This window comes from Cylas formicarius, unplaced genomic scaffold, assembly GCF_029955315.1.
Source record: "Cylas formicarius isolate icCylForm1 unplaced genomic scaffold, icCylForm1.1 PGA_scaffold_10__41_contigs__length_53128322, whole genome shotgun sequence".
Classification (NCBI taxonomy): domain Eukaryota; kingdom Metazoa; phylum Arthropoda; class Insecta; order Coleoptera; family Brentidae; genus Cylas; species Cylas formicarius.
This window is the reverse complement of record NW_026844214.1, coordinates 28,830,888-28,841,374: the sequence shown is the minus strand read 5'-3', so window position 1 is coordinate 28,841,374 and position 10,487 is coordinate 28,830,888. Positions and strand designations below refer to the sequence as shown.

Here is a 10,487-nt window from a genome sequence, read left to right as displayed (position 1 = left end):
CCTTATCCACGACTCTCTAGCTCCTCCCCCTTTACCCATAATCCCTTGAAACTGGCCCCCATTGGATAAGCAAGCACCAATGGGGTTTAATCAATCTCCCCACCTCTAGTTTGCGATGGCGGCGAAGCCAATCAGAGCCCAGATATTTTCCCACCCCTAAGAAAAGCAATGGCGTCAATGAGACTTGATCATATTGTTCGCGTGACCATCTGCACCCTCTAGCGGTTCGAATGTAAACTAGTGTCCCCTCTTGGAATAAGATTTTCTTTAATAAGGTAACCCCACCTAGTGAATATTGACCAAAACATTTATTTTAAAAACATATAATTCTGCGAATGTGTACCCTCGCGGGTACAAACTGTACTTTTATTGCGCACAAAGGACAGGGGAAATAAAGACGAAAAGTGTTGGATTTCTTTTCTCGGAACTGGAAGCTGGCAGGCACCACCAATAATATCTGCAAAACAAAAACCTGGTTAAAATTTTCATTAATAAAGTAGGATATTAGAAACCATATACCTTTTTAATTAATAAGCCATCTACCGTGCGTTAACTTCATACATATTTCCGCATGCTTCTGTTTTAAGGTATCGTGAAATATTTGACTATTTATCTGGGAAAAGTTCATATGTCGAAAATATTATGTGTATGTTGCCGTGGTAGGCTTTCTTTGCTATTATAATTTTATTTTTATTATTTAATATTGACAAAATTAATTTATCTATCTTATTGATGATTTTGATTTTCTTTGCTATTTTATTATTTGTTTTTATTATTTAATATTTTCAAAATTAATTTATCTATCTTATTGATGATTTTAAGATATCGCAGTCAACTTTACTATTTCATCAATTTCTTTTATTTATTGCTGATCTTTGAGGATAGTGTACATACTTTTTTTCATAACTTATCTGTATCTACCCTTTAATTTCCTATCAAGCCATAAAGCAAACTCGAAAGGCATCTTAACTAAAAAGTCATATACTTTAAAGCTGCTGCTACTACTACATGAAAGTGTGTTTCTATGGCAATTTCAACAACAATGAAATCTGGACGCTTATACTAAATACTGTAATACTCTTCTCTGCTAACGCTCTAGGAGACGCTATTTGAACCCTGTTCAAAGAAAAACTTCTACAGCCCAAATAACCTCTCTGAACCACACTTAAGCGCATAACTCTTTCACTGTCTTGCAGCCTTCAGATTAATATTCCGTACTAACTACGAATGCCATACACGAAACGTTCTCTTTTCTAATTTTTTTCTATGCGCTACATTAACGAACAGGATCTAAACTTTTCTGTCTGTGTATTTTGTTAGCCACCTTAAAAAAAAAATAAAAAATGGTATGCGAACCTAGAGGATATTTTAAATATTTTTCACAAATGGTGACAACAATTAATGCAAGTATTATTTTTAATAATAATCCATCTTTCGCTATGACACGAAAACATCGATTTTTTAATTCTAACTTTTCTCATAGAGCTTCCCTTTAGTCTCTATCTGTTCTTTAACTAAATCCCCGCCTTTTTGAAAAACCAACCTCTAAAAATAGTTAATTTTCTCTAATTTAAATTTGTACGTTTTCCGCAATATGTGTGAATATTTTTACTAGAGCATTTAGTTACTTAGTACATGTCCTAATCAATATTTTAAAAATATAATTCTAATGATACGTGTTTACGATTTGAAGATAACGAAATATTCCCCAGTTTTATAAATGAGAGCTCACCGCCAAACTACCAAGCATCACAGTACAAGCTACCGTACTACGCCCCCCCTGGACAAAATCAGGTTAGTCAGCGTCATTAATTCTACCTGCGTTAACGAATAGCGTATTGTTAATTGAGGTTTAATACGCAGAAAATTTAAGTAACAAATAATTGCAATGAAACTCACTAACATCATAAATTATTAAAAAAAAAATTAGAACAGTTGGAATTTACTGGAGTAACCAATTTGGCACTAAAAATGGAAATTTTCGATACTCTACTAGGTGCCCACAATAAATTTTACTATTATTTTTAATGCAGAGACACAACGATTTTCTAGTTCTGAATTTGATCAGGGGTATATGACCATAGTTTACGTCGCCTCTAAAAAGCTTGTAGTCTATTGTTTTTGAACGCCCCATTTTGTGTATTATGTTCAAAACAGAGACTCTCTGGGCTTACGACTACAGCTACCAGCTACTACTTTCAATAATATTAACACAAAAAAAAGTAGGTGGCATTTCTATAATACGTGCAAAGTTTATGTGAAACTGACTGGAAGACAGAGTAATGCACCAATATGTTACTAAACATATTTAGATAGAATTCCGTAAGAGCTTACCTCCAAGTTTTCTCATTTAGTCAGTCAAAGCATCAAATGGGAAATTCCAATCCAACATATGTAGTGGTGGAAATGTATCAATCGCCTACGTTACCGATGGTACCCGACTGAAGCTTCTGCGTCTTCTTTACCCCACATGCCTACTTAAAAAGATACTGGTCTAAGTCTCAATATTCCTGTTAAAAAAAGAGAGGTTCTATATTGCCATAAATATGTGTTTTCAAAATTTTACCTGAATGGTTCGTGATTCCTTATATATGCAGTGTTGGCAGCAATGTGGCGACGACTACGCTGAAACTTTCCATATCTCGTGTCCCCATGACTGGTCTGTTTCATATATCAAACCTCACCTCGCACGGGTTTGAACCTCCTTTAAAAAAAAAACAGGCAAGACTTATACTTATCATATCAAAGTAATACGAGGAACTTATATTTTATGCCAAAACTTATTTCATCACCTCCAAAGGGGAGTAGGGGTTTCTAAAGTATGGTAGGTACATCTCTTTCATTTTTTAATTAAAAAAAGTGACACAATTACGCGACGTAACTCGATCCGGATCGTTAACGCGTCTCAAGATGGGGGTTTAGAGATGCTGAGGTCATTAAATTGATTCACTAATACCAGTACACACTGAAACCCCTTATTTCCAAAATAAAAAATATTTGACAGATCATGGTAACTCGTGAAGCAACATCTCAGAATTGAATCGGCGAGTTGTGTATTTGCTGGCAATCCGAGCCTGCTTGGATCATTTTGGAAGATACATACGCCTGCGCTTTTCAAAGCGGACAGACGTGCCCGTGTCCAACTTGACAAAGGCGGAATTATTTTAGGAAAGGTATATTATTTGTAAAAAAAATATACAATTTTTAAGTAACATATTTGACAGACCATGGCAACTAGTAAAGCAGAATCCGAGAATTCAATCGGCGGCTGTATGTTGACTGACAAGAATATAATTGCTGTTAATCCGGCCCTGCTTCGTGTACAAATGCATAGTGGGGAGATATGAACATTTTTCGAAATTGCGGCCCTATGCTCTTGGGATTCTACGTTGGACAAATTCTGAAAACGACCCCAGAAATATAATTGGTGAGAAAATAGTTTTTTTGTTGTGTTAACAGTTAACAATTTTTTATTTTGGAAATAAGGGGTTTCAGTGTGTACTGGTATTAGTGAATCAATTTAATGACCTCAGCATCTCTAAACCCCCATCAAGAGACGCGTTAACGATCCGGATCGAGTTACGTCGCGTAATTGTGTCACTTTTTTAATTAAAAAATGAAAGAGATGTACCTACCATACTTTAGAAACCCCTACTCCCCTTTGGAGGTGATGAAATAAGTTTTGGCATAAAATATAAGTTCCTCATATTACTTTGATATGATAAGTATAAGTCTTGCCTGTTTTTTTTTTTAAAGGAGGTTCAAACCCGTGCGAGGTGAGGTTTGATATATGAAACAGACCAGTCATGGGGACACGAGATATGGAAAGTTTCAGCGTAGTCGTCGCCACATTGCTGCCAACACTGCATATATAAGGAATCACGAACCATTCAGGTAAAATTTTGAAAACACATATTTATGGCAATATAGAACCGCTCTTTTTTTAACAGGAATATTGAGACTTAGACCAGTATCTTTTTAAGTAGGCATGTGGGGTAAAGAAGACGCAGAAGCTTCAGTCGGGTACCATCGGTAACGTAGGCGATTGATATATTTCCACCACTACATATGTTGGATTGGAATTTCCCATTTGATGCTTTGACTGACTAAATGAGAAAACTTGGAGGTAAGCTCTTACGGAATTCTATCTAAATATGTTTAGTAACATATTGGTGCATTACTCTGTCTTCCAGTCAGTTTCACATAAACTTTGCACGTATTATAGAAATGCCACCTACTTTTTTTTGTGTTAATTTTATTGAAAGTAGTAGCTAGTAGCTGTAGTCGTAAGCCCAGAGAGTCTCTGTTTTGAACATAATACACAAAATGGGGCGTTCAAAAACAATAGACTGCAAGCCTTTTAGAGGCGACGTAAACTATGGTCATATACCCCTGATCAAATTCAGAACTAGAAAATCGTTGTGTCTCTGCATTAAAGATAACAGTAAAATTTATTGTGGGCACCTAGTAGAGTATCGAAAATTTCCATTTTTAGTGCCAAATTGGTTACTCCAGTAAATTCCAACTGTTCTAATTTTTTTTTAATAATTTATGATGTTAGTGAGTTTCATTGCAATTATTTGTTACTTAAATTTTCTGCGTATTAAACCTCAATTAACAATACGCTATTCGTTAACGCAGGTAGAATTAATGACGCTGACTAACCTGATTTTGTCCAGGGGGGGCGTAGTACGGTAGCTTGTACTGTGATGCTTGGTAGTTTGGCGGTGAGCTCTCATTTATAAAACTGGGGAATGTTTCGTTATCTTCAAATCGTAAACACGTATCATTAGAATTATATTTTTAAAATATTGATTAGGACATGTACTAAGTAACTAAATGCTCTAGTAAAAATATTCACACATATTGCGGAAAACGTACAAATTTAAATTAGAGAAAATTAACTATTTTTAGAGGTTGGTTTTTCAAAAAGGCGGGGATTTAGTTAAAGAACAGATAGAGACTAAAGGGAAGCTCTATGAGAAAAGTTAGAATTAAAAAATCGATGTTTTCGTGTCATAGCGAAAGATGGATTATTATTAAAAATAATACTTGCATTAATTGTTGTCACCATTTGTGAAAAATATTTAAAATATCCTCGAGGTTCGCATACCTTTTTTTAATTTTTTTTAAGGTGGCTAACAAAATACACAGACAGAAAAGTTTAGATCCTGTTCGTTAATGTAGCGCATAGAAAAAAATTAGAAAAGAGAACGTTTCGTGTATGGCATTCGTAGTTAGTACGGAATATTAATCTGAAGGCTGCAAGACAGTGAAAGAGTTATGCGCTTAAGTGTGGTTCAGAGAGGTTATTTGGGCTGTAGAAGTTTTTCTTTGAACAGGGTTCAAATAGCGTCTCCTAGAGCGTTAGCAGAGAATAGTATTACAGTATTTAGTATAAGCGTCCAGATTTCATTGTTGTTGAAATTGCCATAGAAACACACTTTCATGTAGTAGTAGCAGCAGCTTTAAAGTATATGACTTTTTAGTTAAGATGCCTTTCGAGTTTGCTTTATGGCTTGATAGGAAATTAAAGGGTAGATACAGATAAGTTATGAAAAAAAGTATGTACACTATCCTCAAAGATCAGCAATAAATAAAAGAAATTGATGAAATAGTAAAGTTGACTGCGATATCTTAAAATCATCAATAAGATAGATAAATTAATTTTGAAAATATTAAATAATAAAAACAAATAATAAAATAGCAAAGAAAATCAAAATCATCAATAAGATAGATAAATTAATTTTGTCAATATTAAATAATAAAAATAAAATTATAATAGCAAAGAAAGCCTACCACGGCAACATACACATAATTTTTTCGACATATGAACTTTTCCCAGATAAATAGTCAAATATTTCACGATACCTTAAAACAGAAGCATGCGGAAATATGTATGAAGTTAACGCACGGTAGATGGCTTATTAATTAAAAAGGTATATGGTTTCTAATATCCTACTTTATTAATGAAAATTTTAACCAGGTTTTTGTTTTGCAGATATTATTGGTGGTGCCTGCCAGCTTCCAGTTCCGAGAAAAGAAATCCAACACTTTTCGTCTTTATTTCCCCTGTCCTTTGTGCGCAATAAAAGTACAGTTTGTACCCGCGAGGGTACACATTCGCAGAATTATATGTTTTTAAAATAAATGTTTTGGTCAATATTCACTAGGTGGGGTTACCTTATTAAAGAAAATCTTATTCCAAGAGGGGACACTAGTTTACATTCGAACCGCTAGAGGGTGCAGATGGTCACGCGAACAATATGATCAAGTCTCATTGACGCCATTGCTTTTCTTAGGGGTGGGAAAATATCTGGGCTCTGATTGGCTTCGCCGCCATCGCAAACTAGAGGTGGGGAGATTGATTAAACCCCATTGGTGCTTGCTTATCCAATGGGGGCCAGTTTCAAGGGATTATGGGTAAAGGGGGAGGAGCTAGAGAGTCGTGGGTAAGGAGGACACGCCCACAAAAGGGAGAGGAGTGGGGGAAGACTATACTGTACTTAATCACTACTTAATTAGATACAATAGTAATTAATAGGGCATTGTTTCAAGAAAATGTTATAAATTACGCGCTACGATAATGCTTATACTAATTTCTAAAAAACTTGTGACTATTATACGTTATGGGATTCTTTAATATTTATTTTATTCTTACAAAATTTTTATTTTTATTTATTTTTAATAAAAAATCAACATTGGTTAGCACACAAAAATCATTTGAAACCTGTAGCGAACGGACCAAACGCACCAAGGTACACGACCTTGTTGAGTCAAGATCTTCAGCTGAATTAACTGATCTCTTAAAAACAGCTTCTGAATTCAATGATAAAGCGAAAAACACACTTATTCAAGCGAAGAAGCGTTCGGTTTATATATTGATTTCGAATTGACCCATAATAAATATAAAGTATTGAGAAAAAAAGGTTTAGAAAAAGGTCACGATTTGTACCTTTCACTATACTGCCTAAGAAAAATAAAAAAATGAATGTATTCCTTCAAATAATTTAATTGATGTCCATGAAGTTAGCGCCAGTATTAATGTACAAGCATTAGCTAATCACATTTTGCAACGGCTACTGAAAGCAACAGTGTCAAACATTATGTTCGATCACTGTAGTACACTATCTTTAGTTTGTAAATGGGGTGGTAGCTCAGGCCACAGTAAACAAACAAACAAATAAACAAAAATGTACCGAAGAAGGTAACACTGATGAATTTTTATTCGTAATTTCATTTGTACCATTTCGGTTATTAACATCGAATGGAGAATTGCTGGTGGTAAAATAAGGAACTGTCCTCAACTCGGTTATGTCGCCCAATAAAGTTTCTTCGTAAAGAGATCGAGTAAATGTCAATGCACGAACTTAATTCAGTTCGAGATTTAATTAGCAAATTAGAAACTTTTGAGACAAGTATGTTTAATAAGATTATTAGAGTTAACTGTAATTTTATCTTTATAGATGTGCAAAATAGTCAATTATTTGGCGTTCCAATCTTGCTATATTTGTGGTGTCAAACCCAGTGAAATGAATTCCATGCTGCTTAAACACCTAAACCCGAAGTTTATCAGTACGGTTTATACACTCTAGACGCATGGATCAAAGAGCTTGAATGTTTTTTGCATGTATCATATAGATTGGTACCACAAATGATGGAAACAACGCTAAAAGGTTTTTTAACATACTAGTCAAAGTGCCCAAACAACGAGTATTGATCAAGTTCTCATTGAGCGTTTTTATGTGATACTGTGTTGCTTGTCTTCGGGTTACGATTTAAATTTAGAAGTATTTAATATTTTTTTATTAGAAACTACGGAAATGTAGATTACGTAAATAATGTTATTTTTTAGTTCATTGGAATAGTTTTTTTTATTTTTCTGTATTGTATCTTATTGAACATAATACATCAAGTGTGTCTAGAATTTTTCGTAATTTTTTATTTTGACCAAACATAAATGTCACACATGGTCGAAAAGCATTTTAATAAGAGGATTTCGGCCGTACGCAAGATAGCTGGCCTAATTTAGGCCTAGACATCCTTTTACCCATATTCTGAAAAATTGAAAATTTCAGCTCCTATAATAAGGAAAATATTGTGGTTTTCAAAAAATGGACATGTTCCTTTCTCACTCTGTATCTACGTAAGGGTATCGTAAAATAAAAGAAAGCTAGATTATTTTTTAGAATATTTACATACTTTTCTTCCATTTAAGCGACACAGTATCTCTTACAATTTCCAATATCCCCATGTACATCATCTTATCCTGGACACCCTGTATTCTTCCGAAAACAGCATCAAACCTGTACAACCTAAAACCTTACTTTCCGGCTCAAATAGTTGTCTTTCCTGGTCCATTTCGATCAAATTGTGGTCAAAATCAGCTTTTCCGAGAAATATTGTATCTAAAACGACATCCAAATTGCATATATCAGCTCAAAACCCTCATTTTCTGTTGAAAATAGTTGCCGTTTTCGTATCAATATGGGGCCGAAAATCCGTTTTATCCGTAATCTGTTTGAAATCAAGAAGAAACCAACCAACCCATAAAGGGGGGTTTTGAATTCATAGATTCAGGTTTCATAATAAAAATTCGATCAATAAGTGATGAAAAAGCCGATTTTGACTGGAATTTAGTCAAAATCTTAGGTAAACATATTGCAGGTTTGGTGCTGTTTTCGTAGCAATATAGGACAGAAAACCCGTTTTTGAAATTAAAGAAAGTTGAAATCAGCTGGTTTGTAACAATATGGGCCGAAGATGCCGATTTTGACTGGAATATGATCGAAATTGTTAAGAAAAGGTAGCAAACACTATTGCAACATAAACTGAACAGAAAAGCTGATTTTAACTGGAATTTCATGAAATCAATAAGAAAAATCAGATTTCGATCAGAATTGCCTTCTACGCAAATTACTGTGACAACAACGGCATCAAACCTTCAGATATCTGAATAAAACCTCCCTTCCTGGTTTCCTTCTTGATTTTGATTAGATGCAAGTCAAAATCTGCAGATATTGATTTCGATCAGATCGACTTTTCCGAGGCTTATTTTAACGAACACGGCATCAAACTTGCACATATGAGTAGTTATTTAAACACTTAACTGTGACTGCAGATAGCATCTAGGTGACCATAGCCCTCCCAGAAGGGGTCGTAGCAGCCGAAGAAGAAAGATAATTGTCGCACCTGTTGCACCTGTCGTTAATTGGAGGTGTAGGTGTAATGTCGCTGTGACAAATGGTAGGTGTAGGCGTGTTAGTGGCTTTTTGGCGCGTTCATCCCCACTACAGGAGTAGTTTGTGTGATAGTGAATTTTTCAAAGAAACTTCTATAGGCTACTGTAATACTTTTTACAAAACTTCTGGATTCCTCCTGAGTCGAAAGTGCTGACGTTTCGCCAATCATACTGTTGGCTTCTTCAGAGCTTGACTGAAACTTGCTCGTATTTTACTGTACTTGCTTATATATTGTTTGAGGGGGCGGAGCGAAATGAGGGGCATAAACACCGTCCTGTCATGGACACAAATGAATATCAGGAAAAGATTCAATATATTGTTACAGACGGATCATATCGTCAACTTAAAAAAGATCATACGTCATCTATGGATCGCAACCTTAAATCTGTTATTAAGGCTTCTTCTCTATCAGACTGCGTGAAAAATCTTTTACCCCTCATGACTCTAAAATTCCTCGTCTCTACAGACTCCCAAAGATTCACAAACCAGGATTACCCATTGACCTATTGTCAGCACCATAGTAAAATATCTAGCTTCCTTATTAAAAACCCTTCAGGAAAAACTGACAGTTTCGTACTTAATTCTTTTTACTTCATTGAACAAATAAAGAGCATTACATTAGATACACAAGACATTCTAGTTAGTTTCGACGTAGAATCTCTCTTTTCCAAAGTTCCTATTCCTGAAAACTCTCGATATCATTTTAGATATTTTAAAGTCCGAGAATCTGGAACCAAACCTTCTCACCTTAATTGAAAAATGCTTGTCGGGAACATGTATATATATATATATATATATATATATATATATATATATATATATATATATATATATATATATATATATATATATATATATATATATATATATATATATATATATATGATGACACTATATTCCGGGATATCATCCGTTCGCTCGTTGAACTCCGACTGGAATCCTGCATCCGACTGGAATCCTGCAAATCCTGCATCCGACTGGAATCCTGCAGACGTTTCGCCAAAATCTCACTTGGCATCTTCAATGCTCGCGCTCCGAAAACACTTCGAACACTTCGAAGTGTTTTCGGAGCGCGAGCATTGAAGATGCCAAGTGAGATTTTGGCGAAACGTCTGCAGGATTCCAGTCGGATGCAGGATTTGCAGGATTCCAGTCGGATGCAGGATTCCAGTCGGAGTTCAACGAGCGAACGGATGATATCCCGGAATATAGTGTCATCATATTTTTCCATCCGTGAATCAATAC

General features: G+C 34.9%; 1 long non-coding RNA gene across 1 annotated transcript; it reads left to right on the top strand.

Moving 5' to 3' along the window:
• Positions 1–3,770: 3,770 nt before the first annotated feature.
• On the top strand, positions 3,771–6,303 carry LOC132708261 (uncharacterized). Its single transcript, XR_009619886.1, has 3 exons — positions 3,771–3,894; positions 3,951–4,126; positions 6,002–6,303. It is a non-coding gene; the product is annotated as an uncharacterized LOC132708261 (long non-coding RNA).
• Positions 6,304–10,487: the final 4,184 nt, after the last annotated feature.